This window comes from Pseudophryne corroboree, chromosome 4 (assembly GCF_028390025.1).
Source record: "Pseudophryne corroboree isolate aPseCor3 chromosome 4, aPseCor3.hap2, whole genome shotgun sequence".
Classification (NCBI taxonomy): domain Eukaryota; kingdom Metazoa; phylum Chordata; class Amphibia; order Anura; family Myobatrachidae; genus Pseudophryne; species Pseudophryne corroboree.
In genome coordinates this window covers 26,218,363-26,244,381 of record NC_086447.1, presented here as the reverse complement: position 1 = coordinate 26,244,381, position 26,019 = coordinate 26,218,363, and the positions used below count along the sequence as shown (strand labels likewise).

The 26,019-nt window shown below is 32.7% G+C and overlaps 27 non-coding genes across 27 annotated transcripts; all 27 read left to right on the top strand.

The window, feature by feature from the left end:
• The first annotated feature begins 4,738 nt into the window (after positions 1-4,738).
• TRNAV-AAC (transfer RNA valine (anticodon AAC)) lies at positions 4,739-4,811 on the top strand. Its single transcript has one exon. It is a non-coding gene; the product is annotated as a tRNA-Val (tRNA).
• Positions 4,812-5,679: 868 nt separating this feature from the next.
• On the top strand, positions 5,680-5,752 carry TRNAV-CAC (transfer RNA valine (anticodon CAC)). The gene has a single exon. It is a non-coding gene; the product is annotated as a tRNA-Val (tRNA).
• Positions 5,753-6,182: 430 nt separating this feature from the next.
• On the top strand, positions 6,183-6,255 carry TRNAV-AAC (transfer RNA valine (anticodon AAC)). The gene has a single exon. It is a non-coding gene; the product is annotated as a tRNA-Val (tRNA).
• A 1,231-nt stretch (positions 6,256-7,486) lies between these two features.
• Positions 7,487-7,559, top strand: TRNAV-AAC (transfer RNA valine (anticodon AAC)). Its single transcript has one exon. It is a non-coding gene; the product is annotated as a tRNA-Val (tRNA).
• Positions 7,560-8,427: 868 nt separating this feature from the next.
• TRNAV-CAC (transfer RNA valine (anticodon CAC)) lies at positions 8,428-8,500 on the top strand. The gene has a single exon. It is a non-coding gene; the product is annotated as a tRNA-Val (tRNA).
• A 431-nt stretch (positions 8,501-8,931) lies between these two features.
• TRNAV-AAC (transfer RNA valine (anticodon AAC)) lies at positions 8,932-9,004 on the top strand. Its single transcript has one exon. It is a non-coding gene; the product is annotated as a tRNA-Val (tRNA).
• An 868-nt stretch (positions 9,005-9,872) lies between these two features.
• On the top strand, positions 9,873-9,945 carry TRNAV-CAC (transfer RNA valine (anticodon CAC)). The gene has a single exon. It is a non-coding gene; the product is annotated as a tRNA-Val (tRNA).
• Positions 9,946-10,376: 431 nt separating this feature from the next.
• TRNAV-AAC (transfer RNA valine (anticodon AAC)) lies at positions 10,377-10,449 on the top strand. Its single transcript has one exon. It is a non-coding gene; the product is annotated as a tRNA-Val (tRNA).
• An 867-nt stretch (positions 10,450-11,316) lies between these two features.
• Positions 11,317-11,389, top strand: TRNAV-CAC (transfer RNA valine (anticodon CAC)). Its single transcript has one exon. It is a non-coding gene; the product is annotated as a tRNA-Val (tRNA).
• Positions 11,390-11,818: 429 nt separating this feature from the next.
• TRNAA-AGC (transfer RNA alanine (anticodon AGC)) lies at positions 11,819-11,891 on the top strand. Its single transcript has one exon. It is a non-coding gene; the product is annotated as a tRNA-Ala (tRNA).
• Positions 11,892-13,481: 1,590 nt separating this feature from the next.
• TRNAV-CAC (transfer RNA valine (anticodon CAC)) lies at positions 13,482-13,554 on the top strand. Its single transcript has one exon. It is a non-coding gene; the product is annotated as a tRNA-Val (tRNA).
• A 429-nt stretch (positions 13,555-13,983) lies between these two features.
• Positions 13,984-14,056, top strand: TRNAV-AAC (transfer RNA valine (anticodon AAC)). Its single transcript has one exon. It is a non-coding gene; the product is annotated as a tRNA-Val (tRNA).
• Positions 14,057-14,704: 648 nt separating this feature from the next.
• TRNAV-AAC (transfer RNA valine (anticodon AAC)) lies at positions 14,705-14,777 on the top strand. The gene has a single exon. It is a non-coding gene; the product is annotated as a tRNA-Val (tRNA).
• A 1,584-nt stretch (positions 14,778-16,361) lies between these two features.
• On the top strand, positions 16,362-16,434 carry TRNAV-CAC (transfer RNA valine (anticodon CAC)). Its single transcript has one exon. It is a non-coding gene; the product is annotated as a tRNA-Val (tRNA).
• A 427-nt stretch (positions 16,435-16,861) lies between these two features.
• On the top strand, positions 16,862-16,934 carry TRNAV-AAC (transfer RNA valine (anticodon AAC)). Its single transcript has one exon. It is a non-coding gene; the product is annotated as a tRNA-Val (tRNA).
• Positions 16,935-17,803: 869 nt separating this feature from the next.
• TRNAV-CAC (transfer RNA valine (anticodon CAC)) lies at positions 17,804-17,876 on the top strand. The gene has a single exon. It is a non-coding gene; the product is annotated as a tRNA-Val (tRNA).
• Positions 17,877-18,304: 428 nt separating this feature from the next.
• Positions 18,305-18,377, top strand: TRNAV-AAC (transfer RNA valine (anticodon AAC)). The gene has a single exon. It is a non-coding gene; the product is annotated as a tRNA-Val (tRNA).
• Positions 18,378-19,245: 868 nt separating this feature from the next.
• On the top strand, positions 19,246-19,318 carry TRNAV-CAC (transfer RNA valine (anticodon CAC)). The gene has a single exon. It is a non-coding gene; the product is annotated as a tRNA-Val (tRNA).
• A 428-nt stretch (positions 19,319-19,746) lies between these two features.
• Positions 19,747-19,819, top strand: TRNAV-AAC (transfer RNA valine (anticodon AAC)). Its single transcript has one exon. It is a non-coding gene; the product is annotated as a tRNA-Val (tRNA).
• Positions 19,820-20,688: 869 nt separating this feature from the next.
• Positions 20,689-20,761, top strand: TRNAV-CAC (transfer RNA valine (anticodon CAC)). The gene has a single exon. It is a non-coding gene; the product is annotated as a tRNA-Val (tRNA).
• Positions 20,762-21,189: 428 nt separating this feature from the next.
• Positions 21,190-21,262, top strand: TRNAV-AAC (transfer RNA valine (anticodon AAC)). The gene has a single exon. It is a non-coding gene; the product is annotated as a tRNA-Val (tRNA).
• An 868-nt stretch (positions 21,263-22,130) lies between these two features.
• TRNAV-CAC (transfer RNA valine (anticodon CAC)) lies at positions 22,131-22,203 on the top strand. Its single transcript has one exon. It is a non-coding gene; the product is annotated as a tRNA-Val (tRNA).
• A 428-nt stretch (positions 22,204-22,631) lies between these two features.
• TRNAV-AAC (transfer RNA valine (anticodon AAC)) lies at positions 22,632-22,704 on the top strand. Its single transcript has one exon. It is a non-coding gene; the product is annotated as a tRNA-Val (tRNA).
• An 868-nt stretch (positions 22,705-23,572) lies between these two features.
• Positions 23,573-23,645, top strand: TRNAV-CAC (transfer RNA valine (anticodon CAC)). Its single transcript has one exon. It is a non-coding gene; the product is annotated as a tRNA-Val (tRNA).
• Positions 23,646-24,073: 428 nt separating this feature from the next.
• TRNAV-AAC (transfer RNA valine (anticodon AAC)) lies at positions 24,074-24,146 on the top strand. Its single transcript has one exon. It is a non-coding gene; the product is annotated as a tRNA-Val (tRNA).
• An 869-nt stretch (positions 24,147-25,015) lies between these two features.
• On the top strand, positions 25,016-25,088 carry TRNAV-CAC (transfer RNA valine (anticodon CAC)). The gene has a single exon. It is a non-coding gene; the product is annotated as a tRNA-Val (tRNA).
• A 428-nt stretch (positions 25,089-25,516) lies between these two features.
• On the top strand, positions 25,517-25,589 carry TRNAV-AAC (transfer RNA valine (anticodon AAC)). Its single transcript has one exon. It is a non-coding gene; the product is annotated as a tRNA-Val (tRNA).
• Positions 25,590-26,019: the final 430 nt, after the last annotated feature.

Below are 26,019 nucleotides of genomic sequence, written 5' to 3'. Positions count from 1 at the left end.
GATCCTCAGTTCTTCGTTTGTTAATCAGTTCATTCCTCAAACTGAAGTTTGACATCTTAATAGAAAAGCTTCGGGTCAAAAGATATATATATGTATATGTATTTAGGCAGTTTTATAGAGAAACAGGAAAAGGAAAAATATTCTTATTAAATTAAGCCTAGTGTATCTGTAAGGCAGGAAGATGGTGTGCTCGGACGGAAGCTGAGATAATCTCAGTATGCAATATGTAAGGGAGAGAGGGGATGTCCTGCACAACCTAAAATAATGAAAAATAAATAGACAACCAGCAATATGAGATAGTATTTGGTCAAAATATTACAGAAAAAAATTATCCTGCTGGTGGTGCTCCCCAGGGTCAAAAAACAAACGAATAACAAGAGAAAATTGTTCCTTGAAAGGGATCAGGGAACCAAGAAGTAACCTCTTTGTGGGGGCACTCTTAAACAAATATTTAATTTAAAACGTAACTTTTATTAAGTCAAGGATTAAAAAACTAGATATAATACTTAGCCTTTTCCAAACATGAAAAATATATATAGAATAATTAAGTATAAGAACAAATTAAATATACTCGAAAATTGAGAGTTCTTGGTCTTTTCTAATCAGGCCACATAGTGTGAATCGCCCATAGGTGAAAATATATAGTGTCTTGTGAGAAAGAACAAAACAATCAAAATATTCGTGTAATTTCTCTTGGTACAATTAAATGTTAAGAAAAATGGTCGGACAGATAATCATATTCTGACCTAACGGCAAGTAAAGAAATTCATAGCGGGACATCCAGGTAGCAGCTTATAATTCTTTAAGAAAAAGATAGTGTCTTGCACATTAAACTAAACCGTAATACATGTCACTTCTTATTGTAGTGAGATTGTCATAAATATTGTGGCTGAAGATATATATTCTCAAATATCTATAGGTGAATAATATCCTTATATATATGAGTAAAACATGCATTCACTGAAGACATAATTAATTGTTTTCACTAATGAGAAAAAAGGAGAGAAACATATAGACAATTCCTGCGGATCAACGTAATCATATGATTATCTGTAAGAGACCAATTGATTTAGGAGTATAGATTGATAATTTTTACAGACAACACGAAGAAGGTAATATCTGAACAATGATAGTAATCATATGATTATCTGTGAGAGACCAATTAATTTGAAAGTATGAGTTGATAATTTTTACAAACAACACAAAGGAGGTAATATCTGAACAATGATAATCTCCCTATGAATCAGACCATGAAACATAGTCCTGCAATCAATATAAGGAGTCCAAACACTCCATGAATTGTTACTGTTTGTTCTAAAGTAAGAGATGTAACAAAAAATCTATTCCAAGCAAAAAGAGATAACATTAATTAAAGTTTATCTGTAACAAATAGCAGGATGCAAATATAAACTCACCAGAGTATGTTTCTAGCAAGAAAAAGCTCCTAAATGCATGATAGGGAGAATAATAATCGATCTCTTTAGCATGGTAAATTGTCTAAGTAGTCTCCCGTTTATAGATAGTAAAAGAGCCCGTACCATATGTCAGGCCAACCTCTGCTGCCTTCCCATGTGTGTGCGGACACACAGTGAATGAGAGGTGAGAGAGCCGGTCCGACGGTAACGGGCTGAAGAAGGAAAGAAGTGGTTCGTCTGTCACCCGCTGCGGCACCCTGCAACCCTGTTAACCGTAGTCAGCGCAGAGTGAGCAGGAGTAGCCCGGCGGGTGATGAGAGTTCACTGAAATACCTAATGGGGATAAGGTGTCCCCATATACAGCTGCTGCGGCTGGCGTCTCCGTCCGTGCCGCGGTCCGGACCCAGTAACGTCTCTCAGGATTCCGGTAATAGCGTCATGTGACGCTCAAGAACAGAACGTACGTTTCACCCTGCGGCGGGCTTGATCACCTTCTGCCTAAGTGGTAAATCCCTTCATGGGGATTTAAATGATCCTGACCCAATCATGGCTTAGTTGGATATGTGATTGACAGCTAAGCCGTCCAATAGAGAAGTAATTAAATCATTGGTTTCCATATGGTCCAAGAATTACACTAATTGAATAAGGAGGTTTAGAGATGAAAGATTCCTGTTGCTGGTTATAGACACTTTATGGAATTTAAAGGGGTAAGAAAAATTAGACAAATATAAGATACTTATGTCTATAGTGAGAATTATAAAAATAATATTAATGATAACAAAAAATATATAAATAAAATTAATAAGATAATAATAAATAATATTGATAATGGAAATAATAATAATGAAAATTATATGTATATAATAAATAATGAGAATTAAATGGTAATCAATTATAGTAATTGGATAGAAAATAATAGGTATCCTGGAAATGATAATGAATATTGTATTATGATTAGAAACAGAAAAATAAGGAGAAAATTATTATGATAAAAATAAGACATATTGAATAATAAATGGAATAAACATCGAAAAACTGAGTATTAGTATTTGTGGGTATTTTGATTAACAGAAATTACATATATACATATATATATTGAATAATTGTTTTTATAAGCATACATATACATATATATGTATGTGTACATATATATATATATATAGAGAGAAAGATATATACACATATATATGTCTACAAGCGTGTGTGTGAAAATACACTCCACCAATATGTATCTCCACTGATTGTCCAGAATAAGTTGGTATAATCAAACATATATTGTCATGTCCATATATTCGCAGGGTGTCTAAAAATGAATAAAATAATGTAATTATGATAGAGAAGGAGTAGAAAAGAGCAGTTAGAGACTGTAGGTTAGATTAGGTTGTCAAAAAAACGCTGTAATTAATGTTTTCATTGAGGCCCATGGGAGATATCGAGCCCAATTTGAAAATCCACTGACTCTCCCTTCTGAGGAGTTCCTTCTGGAGATCACCTCCTCTTATGCCCAAATTGATCTTTTCAAGTCCAAAAGCTTGCAGACATTCAGAGGACTTCCCGTGAACATTGAAAAAATGTCTTGCCACAGTTGTTAATGGTTTAAATTTCTTGCTGTCATTTTCTGCATTTCTTATAGTCCCTATGTGCTCCAGGATGCGCTGTTTAAACATCCTGGAGGTCATCCCTACATACCGGATGTTGCATGAACATGTGATACAATATATCACATTTTTGGTCTTGCAGTTAAAAAAATCTGTAATAATGTGGTCCACACCATATTTGTCCTGTATGGTTGACTGTGGGTGAATGTATTTGCAGGCTTTGCAAGACCCACACGGGAAGCTCCCTCGTACTGATGACTGTCTGGGGGGTCTGTCTTCGAAGTGGCTCTTCACTAATCTGTCTTTAAGATTTGATGATCTCCTCCAACTCATAGAGACTTGTTCTTTTAGAACCCTGTCTAGGTCATTATCCAAACGTAGTACAGGCCAATGTTTTTGAATAATCTGTTTGATTTCACGCCACTCTGTACAAAAGTTACCAACAAATCTAAGTTCTGTATCGCCACTCTGTTTGGCTTTATCTCGAAAAATTAGGGTTTCCCTGTCTGTGTGTTCCACTTCTCGTTTAGCTTGCTTTATTAATCTGTGACTGTACCCTCTATTCCTGAGTCTACTGGTTAGTTCGACACACTGATCCCGAAAGATACGTTGGTCCGAGCAGTTTCTTTTGAGCCTCAGAAACTCACCCTTGGGGATATTTTTCACAGTCGGGGGGAAGTGGGAACTAGATTGATGGAGCAGCGAATTTGTGGCTGTTGGTTTACGGAAGAGTTCAGTGGCTATTTGGCCACCGTCTGTACGATATATGGACAAGTCCAGGAAGGAGACTCTATCTTTGTTGGTCACGTATGTGAATTTCAGATTCAGGTCATTTTTATGTAAATCTCCAACAAAGTCTTCAAAGGATTTCTCGTCTCCATCCCAGATAACCAGGATGTCGTCTATATATCGTAACCACATCAAAATTCTTTGAGTGTGGTGATCATTATGGTCAGAAAAGACTTGCTCACGCTCCCACCATCCGAGAAACAGATTTGCATACGTAGGGGCACACGCTGCCCCCATCGCTGTGCCCCTTGTTTGTATGTAAAATCTATTGTTGAATGTGAAATAGTTGTTATGTAGGACAAAGTGTAAGAGGTCAAGGAGAAAGTGATGGAAATCATTAGTCCCTTCTATATCCAGAAAGTATTTGACCGCATTAATGCCTTTAATGTGGTCAATCGAAGTATAAAGTGATTCCACATCCATGCTTATATGTAGTATCTGTAGTGTAGTGATTTCATATTTGCCTCACACGTGAAAGGTCCCCAGTTCGAAATTGGCAGAAACATATTTTGTTACCTAAACACTTTGAATTCAATAATTTATATTTTGATAACTATCTACTGTTGCATTGCTCAATGAAAAAGCAAGCAAAAATCATATTGCAGAATATCAAAAGTCAATTTCCCTTCTACCATGCATATTGGATGGTGTTGCATTCATGAAGTACCTGTAGTGTAGAGTTATTCACATTTACCCAATATGCATAAGGTCCCCCTTCAAAATTGGTCAGAAATACATTCAAAAAATATTTTTTTTAGTAAATACAATGATCAGAATTGATAATAAGTGAATGTGTCCTCTTGAAATGCAAAGTGGAAAAATAGCATCAAAATTATTAGAAAATAGGAAAAAAAGTTTAGAAAAAATTATATTTCTAAGAAAAGCATGTGTCATTTGTACTTCCAGACTAGATAGTGATGGGATTTACGAGAGTCAGTTTCTGTAGTGTAGTGGTTATCACGTTCGCCTAACACGCGAAAGGTCCCCAGTTCGAAACTGGGCAGAAACAGTCTTTTAGCTTTAGAATTTTAAAACAATGAATTTTTGGGTAAAATGCTCAATAAAAATACAATCAGATAAAAAGTTTATTTTAGCATGCCATACTGAATGTCAAAGATCATTTTTTATTGGATGATGGTCGCAAATTTTTCATGTAGTATCTGTAGTGTAGTGATTTCATGTTTGCCTCACGCGTGAAAGTTCCCCAGTTCGAAATTGGCAGAAACATATTTTGTTACCTAAACACTTTGAATTCAATAATTTATATTTTGATAACTATATACTGTTGCATTGCTCAATGAAAAAGCAAGCAAAAAATCATATTGCAGAATATCAAAAGTCAATTTCCCTTCTACCATGCATATTGGATGGTGTTGCATTCATGAAGTACCTGTAGTGTAGTATTATTCACATTTAGCCAATATGCATAAGGTTCCCCTTCAAAATTGGTCAGAAATACATTAAAAATAGATTTTTTTATTAAATACAATGATCAGAACTATTAATAAGTGAATGTGTCCTCTTGAAATGCAAAGTGGAAAAAATAGCATAGAAATTCTTAGAAAATAGAAAAATAAGTTTAGAAAAAAAAATTCTAAGAAAACGGTTTGCCAATGGTACTTCCCGACTCCATAGTGATGAGATCTTCAAAAGTCAGTTTCTGTATTGTAGTGGTTATCACATTCGCCTAAAACACAAAAGGTCCCCAGTTCGAAACTGGGCAGAAATATGCTGTTATCTTTAGAATTTTAAAACAAGGGATTTTTGGTTGAAATGCCAAATAAAAATGCAATCATATAAAAAGTTTATTTCAGAATGTCATAATGTATGTCAAAGATCATTTTTTATTGGATGGCGGGAGATGCTGTTTCATTGTAGTTTCTGTAGTGTAGTGGTTATCACGTTCGCCTCACACGCGAAAGGTCCCCAGTTCGAAACTGGGCAGAAACATATTTTGTTACCTAAACACTTTGAATTCAATAATTTATATTTTGATAACTATCTACTGTTGCATTGCTCAATGAAAAAGCAAGCAAAAATCATATTGCAGAATATCAAAAGTCAATTTCCCTTCTACCATGCATATTGGATGGTGTTGCATTCATGAAGTACCTGTAGTGTAGAGTTATTCACATTTACCCAATATGCATAAGGTCCCCCTTCAAAATTGGTCAGAAATACATTCAAAAAAAATTTTTTTAGTAAATACAATGATCAGAATTGATAATAAGTGAATGTGTCCTCTTGAAATGCAAAGTGGAAAAATAGCGTCAAAATTATTAGAAAATAGGAAAAAAAGTTTAGAAAAAATTATATTTCTAAGAAAAGCATGTGTCATGTGTACATCCAGACTAGATAGTGATGAAATTCACGAGAGTCAGTTTCTGTAGTGTAGTGGTTATCACGTTCGCCTAACACGCGAAAGGTCCCCAGTTCGAAACTGGGCAGAAACAATCTTTTAGCTGTAGAATTTTAAAACAATTAATTTTTGGGTAAAATGTTAAATAAAAATACAATCAGATAAAAAGTTTATTTTAGCATGCCATACTGAATGTCAAAGATCATTTTTTATTGGATGATGGTCTCAAATTTTTCATGTAGTATCTGTAGTGTAGTGATTTCATGTTGCCTCACACGTGAAAGTTCCCCAGTTCGAAATTGGCAGAAACATATTTTGTTACCTAAACACTTTGAATTCAATAATTTATATTTTGATAACTATATACTGTTGCATTGCTCAATGAAAAAGCAAGCAAAAAATCATATTGCAAAATATAAAAAGTCAATTTCCCTTCTACCATGCATATTGGATGGTGTTGCATTCCTCTTGAAATGCAAAGTGGAAAAAATAGCATAGAAATTATTAGAAAATAGAAAAATAAGTTTAGAAAAAAAAATTCTAAGAAAACGGTTTGCCAATGGTACTTCCCGACTCCATAGTGATGAGATCTTCAAAAGTCAGTTTCTGTATTGTAGTGGTTATCACATTCGCCTAAAACACAAAAGGTCCCCAGTTCGAAACTAGGCAGAAATATGCTGTTATCTTTAGAATTTTAAATCAAGGGATTTTCGGTTGAAATGCCAAATAAAAATGCAATCATATAAAAAGTTTATTTCAGAATGCCGTAATATATGTCAAAGATCATTTTTTATTGGATGGCGGGAGATTCTGTTTTCATGTAGTTTCTGTAGTGTAGTGGTTATCACGTTCGCCCACACGCGAAAGGTCCCCAGTTCGAAACTGGGCAGAAACATATTTTGTTACCTAAACAAATTGAATTCAATAATTTATATTTTGATAACTATCTACTGTTGCATTGCTCAATGAAAAAGCAAGCAAAAATCATATTGCAGAATATCAAAACTAAATTTCCCTTCTACCATGCATATTGGATGGTGTTGCATTCATGAAGTACCTGTAGTGTAGAGTTATTCACATTTATCCAATATGCATAAGGTCCCCCTTCAAAATTGGTCAGAAATACATTAAAAATTTTTTTTTTTTAGTAAATACAATGATCAGAATTGATAATAAGTGAATGTGTCCTCTTGAAATGCAAAGTGGAAAAATAGCGTCAAAATTATTAGAAAATAGGAAAAAAGTTTAGAAAAAATTATATTTCTAAGAAAAGCATGTGTCATTTGTACTTCCAGACTAGATAGTGATGGGATCCACGAGAGTCAGTTTCTGTAGTGTAGTGGTTATCACGTTCGCCTAACACGCGAAAGGTCCCCAGTTCGAAACTGGGCAGAAACAATCTCTTAGCCTTAGAATTTTAAAACAATGAATTTTTGGGTAAAATGCTCAATAAAAATACAATCAGATAAAAAGTTTATTTTAGCATGCCATACTGAATGTCAAAGATCATTTTTTATTGGATGATGGTCGCAAATTTTTCATGTAGTATCTGTAGTGTAGTGATTTCATGTTTGCCTCACGCGTGAAAGGTCCCCAGTTCGAAATTGGCAGAAACATATTTTGTTACCTAAACACTTTGAATTCAATAATTTATATTTTGATAACTATATACTGTTGCATTGCTCAATGAAAAAGCAAGCAAAAAATCATATTGCAAAATATAAAAAGTCAATTTCCCTTCTACCATGCATATTGGATGGTGTTGCATTCATGAAGTACCTGTAGTGTAGTATTATTCACATTTAGCCAATATGCATAAGGTTCCCCTTCAAAATTGGTCAGAAATACATTAAAAATAGATTTTTTTATTAAATACAATGATCAGAACTATTAATAAGTGAATGTGTCCTCTTGAAATGCAAAGTGGAAAAAATAGCATAGAAATTATTAGAAAATAGAAAAATAAGTTTAGAAAAAAAAATTCTAAGAAAACGGTTTGCCAATGGTACTTCCCGACTCCACAGTGATGAGATCTTCAAAAGTCAGTTTCTGTATTGTAGTGGTTATCACATTCGCCTAAAACACAAAAGGTCTCCAGTTCGAAACTAGGCAGAAATATGCTGTTATCTTTAGAATTTTAAAACAAGGGATTTTTGGTTGAAATGCCAAATAAAAATGCAATCATATAAAAAGTTTATTTCAGAATGTCATAATGTATGTCAAAGATCATTTTTTATTGGATGGCGGGAGATGCTGTTTTCATGTAGTTTCTGTAGTGTAGTGGTTATTACGTTTGCCTCACACGCGAAAGGTCCCCAGTTCGAAACTGGGCAGAAACATATTTTGTTACCTAAACACTTTGAATTCAATAATTTATATTTTGATAACTATCTACTGTTGCATTGCTCAATGAAAAAGCAAGCAAAAATCATATTGCAGAATATCAAAAGTCAATTTCCCTTCTACCATGCATATTGGATGGTGTTGCATTCATGAATTGCCTGTAGTGTAGAGTTATTCACATTTACCCAATATGCATAAGGTCCCCCTTCAAAATTGGTCAGAAATACATTCAAAAAATATTTTTTTTAGTAAATACAATGATTAGAATTGATAATAAGTGAATGTGTCCTCTTGAAATGCAAAGTGGAAAAATAGCATCAAAATTATTAGAAAATAGGAAAAAAAGTTTAGAAAAAATTATATTTCTAAGAAAAGCATGTGTCATTTGTACTTCCAGACTAGATAGTGATGGGATTCACGAGAGTCAGTTTCTGTAGTGTAGTGGTTATCACGTTCGCCTAACACGCGAAAGGTCCCCAGTTCGAAACTGGGCAGAAACAGTCTTTTAGCTTTAGAATTTTAAAACAATGAATTTTTGGGTAAAATGCTCAATAAAAATACAATCAGATAAAAAGTTTATTTTAGCATGCCATACTGAATGTCAAAGATCATTTTTTATTGGATGATGGTCGCAAATTTTTCATGTAGTATCTGTAGTGTAGTGATTTCATGTTTGCCTCATGCGTGAAAGTTCCCCAGTTCGAAATTGGCAGAAACATATTTTGTTACCTAAACACTTTGAATTCAATAATTTATATTTTGATAACTATATACTGTTGCATTGCTCAATGAAAAAGCAAGCAAAAAATCATATTGCAGAATATCAAAAGTCAATTTCCCTTCTACCATGCATATTGGATGGTGTTGCATTCATGAAGTACCTGTAGTGTAGTATTATTCACATTTAGCCAATATGCATAAGGTTCCCCTTCAAAATTGGTCAGAAATACATTAAAAATAGATTTTTTTATTAAATACAATGATCAGAACTATTAATAAGTGAATGTGTCCTCTTGAAATGCAAAGTGGAAAAAATAGCATAGAAATTATTAGAAAATAGAAAAATAAGTTTAGAAAAAAAAATTCTAAGAAAACGGTTTGCCAATGGTACTGCCCGACTCCATAGTGATGAGATCTTCAAAAGTCAGTTTCTGTATTGTAGTGGTTATCACATTCGCCTAAAACACAAAAGGTCCCCAGTTCGAAACTAGGCAGAAATATGCTGTTATCTTTAGAATTTTAAATCAAGGGATTTTCGGTTGAAATGCCAAATAAAAATGCAATCATATAAAAAGTTTATTTCAGAATGCCGTAATGTATGTCAAAGATCATTTTTTATTGGATGGCGGGAGATTCTGTTTTCATGTAGTTTCTGTAGTGTAGTGGTTATCACGTTTGCCTCACACGCGAAAGGTCCCCAGTTCGAAACTGGGCAGAAACATATTTTGTTACCTAAACACTTTGAATTCAATAATTTATATTTTGATAACTATCTACTGTTGCATTGCTCAATGAAAAAGCAAGCAAAAATCATATTGCAGAATATCAAAAGTAAATTTCCCTTCTACCATGCATATTGGATGGTGTTGCATTCATGAAGTACCTGTAGTGTAGAGTTATTCACATTTATCCAATATGCATAAGGTCCCCCTTCAAAATTGGTCAGAAATACATTAAAAAAATTTTGTTTTAGTAAATACAATGATCAGAATTGATAATAAGTGAATGTGTCCTCTTGAAATGCAAAGTGGAAAAATAGCGTCAAAATTATTAGAAAATAGGAAAAAAAAGTTTAGAAAAAATTATATTTCTAAGAAAAGCATGTGTCATTTGTACTTCCAGACTAGATAGTGATGGGATCCACAATAGTCAGTTTCTGTAGTGTAGTGGTTATCACGTTCGCCTAACACGCGAAAGGACCCCAGTTCGAAACTGGGCAGAAACAATCTTTTAGCTTTTGAATTTTAAAACAATGAATTTTTGGGTAAAATGCTCAATAAAAATACAATCAGATAAAAAGTTTATTTTAGCATGCCATACTGAATGTCAAAGATCATTTTTTATTGGATGATGGTCGCAAATTTTTCATGTAGTATCTGTAGTGTAGTGATTTCATGTTTGCCTCACGCGTGAAAGGTCCCCAGTTCGAAATTGGCAGAAACATATTTTGTTACCTAAACACTTTGAATTCAATAATTTATATTTTGATAACTATATACTGTTGCATTGCTCAATGAAAAAGCAAGCAAAAAATCATATTGCAAAATATAAAAAGTCAATTTCCCTTCTACCATGCATATTGGATGGTGTTGCATTCATGAAGTACCTGTAGTGTAGTATTATTCACATTTAGCCAATATGCATAAGGTTCCCCTTCAAAATTGGTCAGAAATACATTAAAAATAGATTTTTTTATTAAATACAATGATCAGAACTATTAATAAGTGAATGTGTCCTCTTGAAATGCAAAGTGGAAAAAATAGCATAGAAATTATTAGAAAATAGAAAAATAAGTTTAGAAAAAAAATTCTAAGAAAACGGTTTGCCAATGGTACTTCCCGACTCCATAGTGATGAGATCTTCAAAAGTCAGTTTCTGTATTATAGTGGTTATCACATTCGCCTAAAACACAAAAGGTCCCCAGTTCGAAACTGGGCAGAAATATGCTGTTATCTTTAGAATTTTAAATCAAGGGATTTTTGGTTGAAATGCCAAATAAAAATGCAATCATATAAAAAGTATATTTCAGAATGCCATAATGTATGTCAAAGATCATTTTTTATTGGATGGCGGGAGATGCTGTTTTATTGTAGTTTCTGTAGTGTAGTGGTTATCAAGTTCGCCTCACACGCGAAAGGTCCCCAGTTCGAAACTTGGCAGAAACATATTTTGTTACCTAAACACTTTGAATTCAATAATTTATATTTTGATAACTATCTACTGTTGCATTGCTCAATGAAAAAGCAAGCAAAAATCATATTGCAGAATATCAAAAGTCAATTTCCCTTCTACCATGCATATTGGATGGTGTTGCATTCATGAAGTACCTGTAGTGTAGTATTATTCACATTTAGCCAATATGCATAAGGTTTCCCTTCAAAATTAGTCAGAAATACATTCAAAAAATATTTTTTTAGTAAATACAATGATCAGAATTGATAATAAGTGAATGTGTCCTCTTGAAATGCAAAGTGGAAAAATAGCGTAAAAATTATTACAAAATAGGAAAAAAAGTTTAGAAAAAATTATATTTCTAAGAAAAGCATGTGTCATTTGTACTTCCAGACTAGATAGTGATGGGACCACGTGAGTCAGTTTCTGTAGTGTAGTGGTTATCACGTTCGCCTAGCACGTGAAAGATCCCCAGTTTGAAACTGGGCAGAAACAATCTTTTAGCTTTAGAATTTTAAAACAATTAATTTTTGGGTAAAATGCTCCATAAAAATACAATCAGATAAAAAGTTTATTTTAGCATGCCATACTGAATGTCAAAGATCATTTTTTATTGGATGATGGTCTCAAATTTTTCATGTAGTATCTGTAGTGTAGTGATTTCATGTTTGCCTCACACGTGAAAGGTCCCCAGTTCGAAATTGGCAGAAACATATTTTGTTACCTAAACACTTTGAATTCAATAATTTATATTTTGATAACTATCTACTGTTGCATTGCTCAATGAAAAAGCAAGCAAAAAATCATATTGCAGAATATCAAAAGTCAATTTCAATTCTACCATGCATATTGTATGGTGTTGCATTCATGAAGTACCTGTAGTGTAGAGTTATTCACATTTATCCAATATGCATAAGGTCCCCCTTCAAAATTGGTCAGAAATACATTAAAACATTTTTTTTTAGTAAATACAATGATCAGAATTGATAATAAGTGAATGTGTCCTCTTGAAATGCAAAGTGGAAAAATAGCGTCAAAATTATTAGAAAATAGGAAAAAAAGTTTAGAAAAAATTATATTTCTAAGAAAAGCATGTGTCATTTGTACTTCCAGACTAGATAGTGATGGAATTCACGAGAGTCAGTTTCTGTAGTGTAGTGGTTATCATGTTCACCTAACACGCGAAAGGTCACCAGTTCGAAACTGGGCAGAAGCAATCTTTTAGCTTTAGAATTTTAAAACAATGAATTTTTGGGTAAAATGCTCAATAAAAATACAATCAGATAAAAAGTTTATTTTAGCATGCCATACTGAATGTCAAAGATCATTTTTTATTGGATGATGGTCGCAAATTTTTCATGTAGTATCTGTAGTGTAGTGATTTCATGTTTGCCTCACGCGTGAAAGGTCCCCAGTTCGAAATTGGCAGAAACATATTTTGTTACCTAAACACTTTGAATTCAATAATTTATATTTTGATAACTATATACTGTTGCATTGCTTAATGAAAAAGCAAGCAAAAAATCATATTGCAGAATATCAAAAGTCAATTTCCCTTCTACCATGCATATTGGATGGTGTTGCATTCATGAAGTACCTGTAGTGTAGTATTATTCACATTTAGCCAATATGCATAAGGTTCCCCTTCAAAATTGGTCAGAAATACATTAAAAATAGATTTTTTTTATTAAATACAATGATCAGAACTATTAATAAGTGAATGTGTCCTCTTGAAATGCAAAGTGGAAAAAATAGCATAGAAATTATTAGAAAATAGAAAAATAAGTTTAGAAAAAAAAATTCTAAGAAAACGGTTTGCCAATGGTACTTCCCGACTCCATAGTGATGAGATCTTCAAAAGTCAGTTTCTGTATTGTAGTGGTTATCACATTCGCCTAAAACACAAAAGGTCCCCAGTTCGAAACTAGGCAGAAATATGCTGTTATCTTTAGAATTTTAAATCAAGGGATTTTCGGTTGAAATGCCAAATAAAAATGCAATCATATAAAAAGTTTATTTCAGAATGCCATAATGTATGTCAAAGATCATTTTTTATTGGATGGCGTGAGATTCTGTTTTCATGTAGTTTCTGTAGTGTAGTGGTTATCACGTTCGCCTCACACGCGAAAGGTCCCCAGTTCGAAACTGGGCAGAAACATATTTTGTTACCTAAACACTTTGAATTCAATAATTTATATTTTGATAACTATCTACTGTTGCATTGCTCAATGAAAAAGCAAGCAAAAGTCATATTGCAGAATATCAAAAGTCAATTTCCCTTCTACCATGCATATTGGATGGTGTTGCATTCATGAAGTACCTGTAGTGTAGAGTTATTCACATTTACCCAATATGCATAAGGTCCCCCTTCAAAATTGGTCAGAAATACATTCAAAAAATATTTTTTTAGTAAATACAATGATCAGAATTGATAATAAGTGAATGTGTCCTCTTGAAATGCAAAGTGGAAAAATAGCGTCAAAATTATTAGAAAATAGGAAAAAAGTTTAGAAAAAATTATATTTCTAAGAAAAGCATGTGTCATTTGTACTTCCAGACTAGATAGTGATGAAATCCGCAAGAGTCAGTTTCTGTAGTGTAGTGGTTATCACGTTCGCCTAACACGCGAAAGGTCCCCAGTTCGAAACTGGGCAGAAACAATCTTTTAGCTTTAGAATTTTAAAACAATGAATTTTTTGGTAAAATGCTCAATAAAAATACAATCAGATAAAAAGTTTATTTTAGCATGCCATACTGAATGTCAAAGATCATTTTTTATTGGATGATGGTCGCAAATTTTTCATGTAGTATCTGTAGTGTAGTGATTTCATGTTTGCCTCACACGTGAAAGGTCCCCAGTTCGAAATTGGCAGAAACATATTTTGTTACCTAAACACTTTGAATTCAATAATTTATATTTTGATAACTATCTACTGTTGCATTGCTCAATGAAAAAGCAAGCAAAAAATCATATTGCAGAATATCAAAAGTCAGTTTCAATTCTACCATGCATATTGGATGGTGTTGCATTCATGAAGTATCTGTAGTGTAGAGTTATTCACATTTATCCAAAATGCACAAGGTCCCCCTTAAAAATTGGTCAGAAATACATTAAAAAATTTTTTTTTAGTAAATACAATGATCAGAATTGATAATAAGTGAATGTGTCCTCTTGAAATGCAAAGTGGAAAAATAGCGTCAAAATTATTAGAAAATAGGAAAAAAAGTTTAGAAAAAATTATATTTCTAAGAAAAGCATGTGTCATTTGTACTTCCAGACTAGATAGTGATGGAATTCACGAGAGTCAGTTTCTGTAGTGTAGTGGTTATCACGTTCGCCTAACACGCGAAAGGTCCCCAGTTCGAAACTGGGCAGAAACAATCTTTTAGCTTTAGAATTTTAAAACAATGAATTTTTGGGTAAAATGCTCAATAAAAATACAATCAGATAAAAAGTTTATTTTAGCATGCCATACTGAATGTCAAAGATACTTTTTTATTGGATGATGGTCGCAAATTTTTCATGTAGTATCTGTAGTGTAGTGATTTCATGTTTGCCTCACGCGTGAAAGGTCCCCAGTTCGAAATTGGCAGAAACATATTTTGTTACCTAAACACTTTGAATTCAATAATTTATATTTTGATAAATATATACTGTTGCATTGCTCAATGAAAAAGCAAGCAAAAATCATATTGCAGAATATCAAAAGTCAATTTCCCTTCTACCATGCATATTGGATGGTGTTGCATTCATGAAGTACCTGTAGTGTAGAGTTATTCACATTTACCCAATATGCATAAGGTCCCCCTTCAAAATTGGTCAGAAATACATTAAAAAATATTTTTTTAGTAAATACAATGATCAGAATTGATAATAAGTGAATGTGTCCTCTTGAAATGCAAAGTGGAAAAATAGCGTCAAAATTATTAGAAAATAGGAAAAAAGTTTAGAAAAAATTATATTTCTAAGAAAAGCATGTGTCATTTGTACTTCCAGACTAGATAGTGATGGGATCCACGAGAGTCAGTTTCTGTAGTGTAGTGGTTATCACGTTCGCCTAACACCAAAAGGTCCCCAGTTCGAAACTGGGCAGAAACAATCTTTTAGCTTTAGAATTTTAAAACAATGAATTTTTGGGTAAAATGCTCAATAAAAATACAATCAGATAAAAAGTATATTTTAGCATGCCATACTGAATGTCAAAGATCATTTTATTGGATGATGGTCGCAAATTTTTCATGTAGTATCTGTAGTGTAGTGATTTCATGTTTGCCTCACACGTGGAAGGTCCCCAGTTCGAAATTGGCAGAAACATAGATTGTTACCTAAACACTTTGAATTCAATAATTTATATTTTGATAACTATATAATGTTGCATTGCTCAATGAAAAAGCAAGCAAAAAATCATATTGCAGAATATCACAAGTCAATTTCCCTTCTACCATGCATATTGGATGGTGTTGCATTCATGAAGTACCTGTAGTGTAGTATTATTCACATTTAGCCAATATGCATAAGGTTCCCCTTCAAAATTGGTCAGAAATACATTAAAAATAGATTTTTTTATTAAATACAATGATCAGAACTATTAATAAGTGAATGTGTCCTCTTGAAATGCAAAGTGGACAAAATAGCATAGAAATTATTAGAAAATAGAAAAATAAGTTTAGAAAAAAAAATTCTAAGAAAACGGTTTGCCAATGGTACTTCCCGACTCCATAGTGATGAGATCTTCGAAAGTCAGTTTCTGTATTGTAGTGGTTATCACATTCGCCTAAAACACAAAAGGTCCCCAGTTCGAAACTGGGCAGAAATATGCTGTTATCTTTAGAATTTTAAAACAAGGGATTTTTGGTTGAAATGCCAAATAAAAATGCAATCATATAAAAAGTTTATTTCAGAATGCCATAATGTATGTCAAAGATCATTTTTTATTGGATGGCGGTAGATGCTGTTTCCATGTAGTTTCTGTAGAGTAGTGGTTATCACGTTCGCCTCACACGCGAAAGGTCCCCAGTTCGAAACTGGGCAGAAACATATTTTGTTACCTAAACACTTTGAATTCAATAATTTATATTTTGATAACTATCTACTGTTGCATGGCTCAATGAAAAAGCAAGCAAAAATCATATTGCAGAATATCAAAAGTCAATTTCCCTTATACCATGCAAATTGGATGGTGTTGCATTCATGAAGTACCTGTAGTGTAGAGTTATTCACATTTACCCAATATGCATAAGGTCCCCCTTCAAAATTGGTCAGAAATACATTAAAAATATTTTTTTAGTAAATACAATGATCAGAATTGATAATAAGTGAATGCGTCCTCTTGAAATGCAAAGTGGAAAAATAGCGTCAAAATTATTAGAAAATAGGAAAAAAGTTTAGAAAAAATTATATTTCTAAGAAAAGCATGTGTCATTTGTACTTCCAGACTAGATAGTGATGGGATCCACGAGAGTCAGTTTCTGTAGTGTAGTGGTTATCATGTTCGCCTAACACGCGAAAGGTCCCTGGTTCGAAACTGGGCAGAAACAATCTTTTAGCTTTAGAATTTTAAAACAATGAATTTTTGGGTAAAATGCTCAATAAAAATACAATCAGATAAAAAGTTTATTTTAGCGTGCCATACTGAATGTCAAAGATCATTTTTTATTGGATGATGGTCGCAAATTTTTCATGTAGTATCTGTAGTGTAGTGATTTCATGTTTGCCTCACACGTGAAAGGTCCCCAGTTCGAAATTGGCAGAAACATATTTTGTTACCTAAACACTTTGAATTCAATAATTTATATTTTGATAAATATATACTGTTGCATTGCTCAATGAAAAAGCAAGCAAAAAATCATATTGCAGAATATCAAAAGTCAATTTCCCTTCTACCATGCATATTGGATGGTGTTGCATTCATGAAGTACCTGTAGTGTAGTATTATTCACATTTAGCCAATATGCATAAGGTTCCCCTTCAAAATTGGTCAGAAATACATTAAAAATAGATTTTTTTATTAAATACAATGATCAGAACTATTAATAAGTGAATGTGTCCTCTTGAAATGCAAAGTGGAAAAAATAGCATAGAAATTATTAGAAAATAGAAAAATAAGTTTAGAAAAAAAAAATTCTAAGAAAACGGTTTGCCAATGGTACTTCCCGACTCCATAGTGATGAGATCTTCAAAAGTCAGTTTCTGTATTGTAGTGGTTATCACATTCGCCTAAAACACAAAAGGTCCCCAGTTCGAAACTGGGCAGAAATGTGCTGTTATCTTTAGAATTTTAAAACAAGGGATTTTTGGTTGAAATGCCAAATAAAAATGCAATCATATAAAAATTTTATTATAGAATGCCATAATGTATGTCAAAGATCATTTTTTATTGGATGGCGGGAGATGCTGTTTTCATGTAGTTTCTGTAGTGTAGTGGTTATCACGTTTGCCTCACACGCGAAAGGTCCCCAGTTCGAAACTGGGCAGAAACATATTTTGTTACCTAAACACTTTGAATTCAATAATTTATATTTTGATAACTATCTACTGTTGCATTGCTCAATGAAAAAGCAAGCAAAAATCATATTGCAGAATATCAAAAGTCAATTTCCCTTCTACCATGCATATTGGATGGTGTTGCATTCATGAAGTACCTGTAGTGTAGAGTTATTCACATTTACCCAATATGCATAAGGTCCCCCTTCAAAATTGGTCAGAAATACATTAAAAAATATTTTTTTAGTAAATACAATGATCAGAATTGATAATAAGTGAATGTGTCCTCTTGAAATGCAAAGTGGAAAAATAGCGTCAAAAATATTAGAAAATAGGAAAAAAGTTTAGAAAAAATTATATTTCTAAGAAAAGCATGTGTCATTTGTACTTCCAGACTAGATAGGGGTGGGATCCACGAGAGTCAGTTTCTGTAGTGTAGTGGTTATTACGTTCGCCTAACACGCGAAAGGTCCCCAGTTCGAAACTGGGCAGAAACAATCTTTTAGCTTTAGAATTTTAAAACAATGAATTTTTGGGTAAAATGCTCAATAAAAATACAATCAGATAAAAAGTTTATTTTAGCATGCCATACTGAATGTCAAAGATCATTTTTTATTGGATGATGGTCGCAAATTTTTCATGTAGTATCTGTAGTGTAGTGATTTCATGTTTGCCTCACACGTGAAAGGTCCCCAGTTCGAAATTGGCAAAAACATATTTTGTTACCTAAACGCTTTTAATTCAATAATTTATATTTTGATAAATATATACTGTTGCATTGCTCAATGAAAAAGCAAGCAAAAAATCATATTGCAGAATATCAAAAGTCAATTTCCCTTCTACCATGCATATTGGATGGTGTTGCATTCATGAAGTACCTGTAGTGTAGTATTATTCACATTTAGCCAATATGCATAAGGTTCCCCTTCAAAATTGGTCAGAAATACATTAAAAATAGATTTTTTTATTAAATACAATGATCAGAACTATTAATAAGTGAATGTGTCCTCTTGAAATGCAAAGTGGAAAAAATAGCATAGAAATTATTAGAAAATAGAAAAATAAGTTTAGAAAAAAAAATTCTATGAAAACGGTTTGCCAATGGTACTTCCCGACTCCATAGTGATGAGATCTTCAAAAGTCAGTTTCTGTATTGTAGTGGTTATCACATTCGCCTAAAACACAAAAGGTCCCCAGTTCGAAACTGGGCAGAAATGTGCTGTTATCTTTAGAATTTTAAAACAAGGGATTTTTGGTTGAAATGCCAAATAAAAATGCAATCATATAAAAAGTTTATTTCAGAATGCCATAATGTATGTCAAAGATCATTTTTTATTGGATGGCGGGAGATGCTGTTTCCATGTAGTTTCTGTAGTGTAGTGGTTATCACGTTCGCCTCACACGCGAAAGATCCCCAGTTCAAAACTGGGCAGAAACATATTTTGTTACCTAAACACTTTGAATTCAATAATTTATATTTTGATAACTATCTACTGTTGCATGGCTCAATGAAAAAGCAAGCAAAAATCATATTGCAGAATATCAAAAGTCAATTTCCCTTATACCATGCATATTGGATGGTGTTGCATTCATGAAGTACCTGTAGTGTAGAGTTATTCACATTTACCCAATATGCATAAGGTCCCCCTTCAAAATTGGTCAGAAATACATTAAAAAATATTTTTTTAGTAAATACAATGATCAGAATTGATAATAAGTGAATGCGTCCTCTTGAAATGCAAAGTGGAAAAATAGCGTCAAAATTATTAGAAAATAGGAAAAAAGTTTAGAAAAAATTATATTTCTAAGAAAAGCATGTGTCATTTGTACTTCCAGACTAGATAGTGATGGGATCCACGAGAGTCAGTTTCTGTAGTGTAGTGGTTATCATGTTCGCCTAACACGCGAAAGGTCCCCGGTTCGAAACTGGGCAGAAACAATCTTTTAGCTTTAGAATTTTAAAACAATGAATTTTTGAGTAAAATGCTCAATAAAAATACAATCAGATAAAAAGTTTATTTTAGCATGCCATACTGAATGTCAAAGATCATTTTTTATTGGATGATGGTCGCAAATTTTTCATGTAGTATCTGTAGTGTAGTGATTTCATGTTTGCCTCACACGTGAAAGGTCCCCAGTTCGAAATTGGCAGAAACATATTTTGTTACCTAAGCACTTTGAATTCAATAATTTATATTTTGATAAATATATACTGTTGCATTGCTCAATGAAAAAGCAAGCAAAAAATCATATTGCAGAATATCAAAAGTCAATTTCCCTTCTACCATGCATATTGGATGGTGTTGCATTCATGAAGTACCTGTAGTGTAGTATTATTCACATTTAGCCAATATGCATAAGGTTCCCCTTCAAAATTGGTCAGAAATACATTAAAAATAGATTTTTTTATTAAATACAATGATCAGAACTATTAATAAGTGAATGTGTCCTCTTGAAATGCAAAGTGGAAAAAATAGCATAGAAATTATTAGAAAATAGAAAAATAAGTTTAGAAAAAAAAAATTCTAAGAAAACGGTTTGCCAATGGTACTTCCCGACTCCATAGTGATGAGATCTTCAAAAGTCAGTTTCTGTATTGTAGTGGTTATCACATTCGCCTAAAACACAAAAGGTCCCCAGTTCGAAACTGGGCAGAAATGTGCTGTTATCTTTAGAATTTTAAAACAAGGGATTTTTGGTTGAAATGCCAAATAAAAATGCAATCATATAAAAATTTTATTATAGAATGCCATAATGTATGTCAAAGATCATTTTTTATTGGATGGCGGGAGATGCTGTTTTCATGTAGTTTCTGTAGTGTAGTGGTTATCACGTTTGCCTCACACGCGAAAGGTCCCCAGTTCGAAACTGGGCAGAAACATATTTTGTTACCTAAACACTTTGAATTCAATAATTTATATTTTGATAACTATCTACTGTTGCATTGCTCAATGAAAAAGCAAGCAAAAATCATATTGCAGAATATCAAAAGTCAATTTCCCTTCTACCATGCATATTGGATGGTGTTGCATTCATGAAGTACCTGTAGTGTAGAGTTATTCACATTTACCCAATATGCATAAGGTCCCCCTTCAAAATTGGTCAGAAATACATTAAAAAATATTTTTTTAGTAAATACAATGATCAGAATTGATAATAAGTGAATGTGTCCTCTTGAAATGCAAAGTGGAAAAATAGCGTCAAAAATATTAGAAAATAGGAAAAAAGTTTAGAAAAAATTATATTTCTAAGAAAAGCATGTGTCATTTGTACTTCCAGACTAGATAGGGGTGGGATCCACGAGAGTCAGTTTCTGTAGTGTAGTGGTTATTACGTTCGCCTAACACGCGAAAGGTCCCCAGTTCGAAACTGGGCAGAAACAATCTTTTAGCTTTAGAATTTTAAAACAATGAATTTTTGGGTAAAATGCTCAATAAAAATACAATCAGATAAAAAGTTTATTTTAGCATGCCATACTGAATGTCAAAGATCATTTTTTATTGGATGATGGTCGCAAATTTTTCATGTAGTATCTGTAGTGTAGTGATTTCATGTTTGCCTCACACGTGAAAGGTCCCCAGTTCGAAATTGGCAAAAACATATTTTGTTACCTAAACGCTTTTAATTCAATAATTTATATTTTGATAAATATATACTGTTGCATTGCTCAATGAAAAAGCAAGCAAAAAATCATATTGCAGAATATCAAAAGTCAATTTCCCTTCTACCATGCATATTGGATGGTGTTGCATTCATGAAGTACCTGTAGTGTAGTATTATTCACATTTAGCCAATATGCATAAGGTTCCCCTTCAAAATTGGTCAGAAATACATTAAAAATAGATTTTTTTATTAAATACAATGATCAGAACTATTAATAAGTGAATGTGTCCTCTTGAAATGCAAAGTGGAAAAAATAGCATAGAAATTATTAGAAAATAGAAAAATAAGTTTAGAAAAAAAAATTCTATGAAAACGGTTTGCCAATGGTACTTCCCGACTCCATAGTGATGAGATCTTCAAAAGTCAGTTTCTGTATTGTAGTGGTTATCACATTCGCCTAAAACACAAAAGGTCCCCAGTTCGAAACTGGGCAGAAATGTGCTGTTATCTTTAGAATTTTAAAACAAGGGATTTTTGGTTGAAATGCCAAATAAAAATGCAATCATATAAAAAGTTTATTTCAGAATGCCATAATGTATGTCAAAGATCATTTTTTATTGGATGGCGGGAGATGCTGTTTCCATGTAGTTTCTGTAGTGTAGTGGTTATCACGTTCGCCTCACACGCGAAAGATCCCCAGTTCAAAACTGGGCAGAAACATATTTTGTTACCTAAACACTTTGAATTCAATAATTTATATTTTGATAACTATCTACTGTTGCATGGCTCAATGAAAAAGCAAGCAAAAATCATATTGCAGAATATCAAAAGTCAATTTCCCTTATACCATGCATATTGGATGTTGTTGCATTCATGAAGTACCTGTAGTGTAGAGTTATTCACATTTACCCAATATGCATAAGGTCCCCCTTCAGAATTGGTCAGAAATACATTAAAAAATATTTTTTTAGTAAATACAATGATCAGAATTGATAATAAGTGAATGCGTCCTCTTGAAATGCAAAGTGGAAAAATAGCGTCAAAATTATTAGAAAATAGGAAAAAAGTTTAGAAAAAATTATATTTCTAAGAAAAGCATGTGTCATTTGTACTTCCAGACTAGATAGTGATGGGATCCACGAGAGTCAGTTTCTGTAGTGTAGTGGTTATCATGTTCGCCTAACACGCGAAAGGTCCCCGGTTCGAAACTGGGCAGAAACAATCTTTTAGCTTTAGAATTTTAAAACAATGAATTTTTGGGTAAAATGCTCAATAAAAATACAATCAGATAAAAAGTTTATTTTAGCATGCCATACTGAATGTCAAAGATCATTTTTTATTGGATGATGGTCGCAAATTTTTCATGTAGTATCTGTAGTGTAGTGATTTCATGTTTGCCTCACACGTGAAAGGTCCCCAGTTCGAAATTGGCAAAAACATATTTTGTTACCTAAACGCTTTTAATTCAATAATTTATATTTTAATAAATATATACTGTTGCATTGCTCAATGAAAAAGCAAGCAAAAAATCATATTGCAGAATATCAAAAGTCAATTTCCCTTCTACCATGCATATTGGATGGTGTTGCATTCATGAAGTACCTGTAGTGTAGTATTATTCACATTTAGCCAATATGCATAAGGTTCCCCTTCAAAATTGGTCAGAAATACATTAAAAATAGATTTTTTTATTAAATACAATGATCAGAACTATTAATAAGTGAATGTGTCCTCTTGAAATGCAAAGTGGAAAAAATAGCATAGAAATTATTAGAAAATAGAAAAATAAGTTTAGAAAAAAAAATTCTATGAAAACGGTTTGCCAATGGTACTTCCCGACTCCATAGTGATGAGATCTTCAAAAGTCAGTTTCTGTATTGTAGTGGTTATCACATTCGCCTAAAACACAAAAGGTCCCCAGTTCGAAACTGGGCAGAAATGTGCTGTTATCTTTAGAATTTTAAAACAAGGGATTTTTGGTTGAAATGCCAAATAAAAATGCAATCATATAAAAAGTTTATTTCAGAATGCCATAATGTATGTCAAAGATCATTTTTTATTGGATGGCGGGAGATGCTGTTTCCATGTAGTTTCTGTAGTGTAGTGGTTATCACGTTCGCCTCACACGCAAAAGATCCCCAGTTCAAAACTGGGCAGAAACATATTTTGTTACCTAAACACTTTGAATTCAATAATTTATATTTTGATAACTATCTACTGTTGCATGGCTCAATGAAAAAGCAAGCAAAAATCATATTGCAGAATATCAAAAGTCAATTTCCCTTATACCATGCATATTGGATGGTGTTGCATTCATGAAGTACCTGTAGTGTAGAGTTATTCACATTTACCCAATATGCATAAGGTCCCCCTTCAAAATTGGTCAGAAATACATTAAAAAATATTTTTTTAGTAAATACAATGATCAGAATTGATAATAAGTGAATGCGTCCTCTTGAAATGCAAAGTGGAAAAATAGCGTCAAAATTATTAGAAAATAGGAAAAAAGTTTAGAAAAAATTATATTTCTAAGAAAAGCATGTGTCATTTGTACTTCCAGACTAGATAGTGATGGGATCCACGAGAGTCAGTTTCTGTAGTGTAGTGGTTATCATGTTCGCCTAACACGCGAAAGGTCCCCGGTTCGAAACTGGGCAGAAACAATCTTTTAGCTTTAGAATTTTAAAACAATGAATTTTTGGGTAAAATGCTCAATAAAAATACAATCAGATAAAAAGTTTATTTTAGCATGCCATACTGAATGTCAAAGATCATTTTTTATTGGATGATGGTCGCAAATTTTTCATGTAGTATCTGTAGTGTAGTGATTTCATGTTTGCCTCACACGTGAAAGGTCCCCAGTTCGAAATTGGCAGAAACATATTTTGTTACCTAAGCACTTTGAATTCAATAATTTATATTTTGATAAATATATACTGTTGCATTGCTCAATGAAAAAGCAAGCAAAAAATCATATTGCAGAATATCAAAAGTCAATTTCCCTTCTACCATGCATATTGGATGGTGTTGCATTCATGAAGTACCTGTAGTGTAGTATTATTCACATTTAGCCAATATGCATAAGGTTCCCCTTCAAAATTGGTCAGAAATACATTAAAAATAGATTTTTTTATTAAATACAATGATCAGAACTATTAATAAGTGAATGTGTCCTCTTGAAATGCAAAGTGGAAAAAATAGCATAGAAATTATTAGAAAATAGAAAAATAAGTTTAGAAAAAAAAAATTCTAAGAAAACGGTTTGCCAATGGTACTTCCCGACTCCATAGTGATGAGATCTTCAAAAGTCAGTTTCTGTATTGTAGTGGTTATCACATTCGCCTAAAACACAAAAGGTCCCCAGTTCGAAACTGGGCAGAAATGTGCTGTTATCTTTAGAATTTTAAAACAAGGGATTTTTGGTTGAAATGCCAAATAAAAATGCAATCATATAAAAATTTTATTATAGAATGCCATAATGTATGTCAAAGATCATTTTTTATTGGATGGCGGGAGATGCTGTTTTCATGTAGTTTCTGTAGTGTAGTGGTTATCACGTTTGCCTCACACGCGAAAGGTCCCCAGTTCGAAACTGGGCAGAAACATATTTTGTTACCTAAACACTTTGAATTCAATAATTTATATTTTGATAACTATCTACTGTTGCATTGCTCAATGAAAAAGCAAGCAAAAATCATATTGCAGAATATCAAAAGTCAATTTCCCTTCTACCATGCATATTGGATGGTGTTGCATTCATGAAGTACCTGTAGTGTAGAGTTATTCACATTTACCCAATATGCATAAGGTCCCCCTTCAAAATTGGTCAGAAATACATTAAAAAATATTTTTTTAGTAAATACAATGATCAGAATTGATAATAAGTGAATGCGTCCTCTTGAAATGCAAAGTGGAAAAATAGCGTCAAAATTATTAGAAAATAGGAAAAAAGTTTAGAAAAAATTATATTTCTAAGAAAAGCATGTGTCATTTGTACTTCCAGACTAGATAGTGATGGAATCCACGAGAGTCAGTTTCTGTAGTGTAGTGGTTATCATGTTCGCCTAACACGCGAAAGGTCCCCAGTTCGAAACTGGGCAGAAACAATCTTTTAGCTTTAGAATTTTAAAACAATGAATTTTTGGGTAAAATGCTCAATAAAAATACAATCAGATAAAAAGTTTATTTTAGCATGCCATACTGAATGTCAAAGATCATTTTTTATTGGATGATGGTCGCAAATTTTTCATGTAGTATCTGTAGTGTAGTGATTTCATGTTTGCCTCACACGTGAAAGGTCCCCAGTTCGAAATTGGCAGAAACATATTTTGTTACCTAAGCACTTTGAATTCAATAATTTATATTTTGATAAATATATACTGTTGCATTGCTCAATGAAAAAGCAAGCAAAAAATCATATTGCAGAATATCAAAAGTCAATTTCCCTTCTACCATGCATATTGGATGGTGTTGCATTCATGAAGTACCTGTAGTGTAGTATTATTCACATTTAGCCAATATGCATAAGGTTCCCCT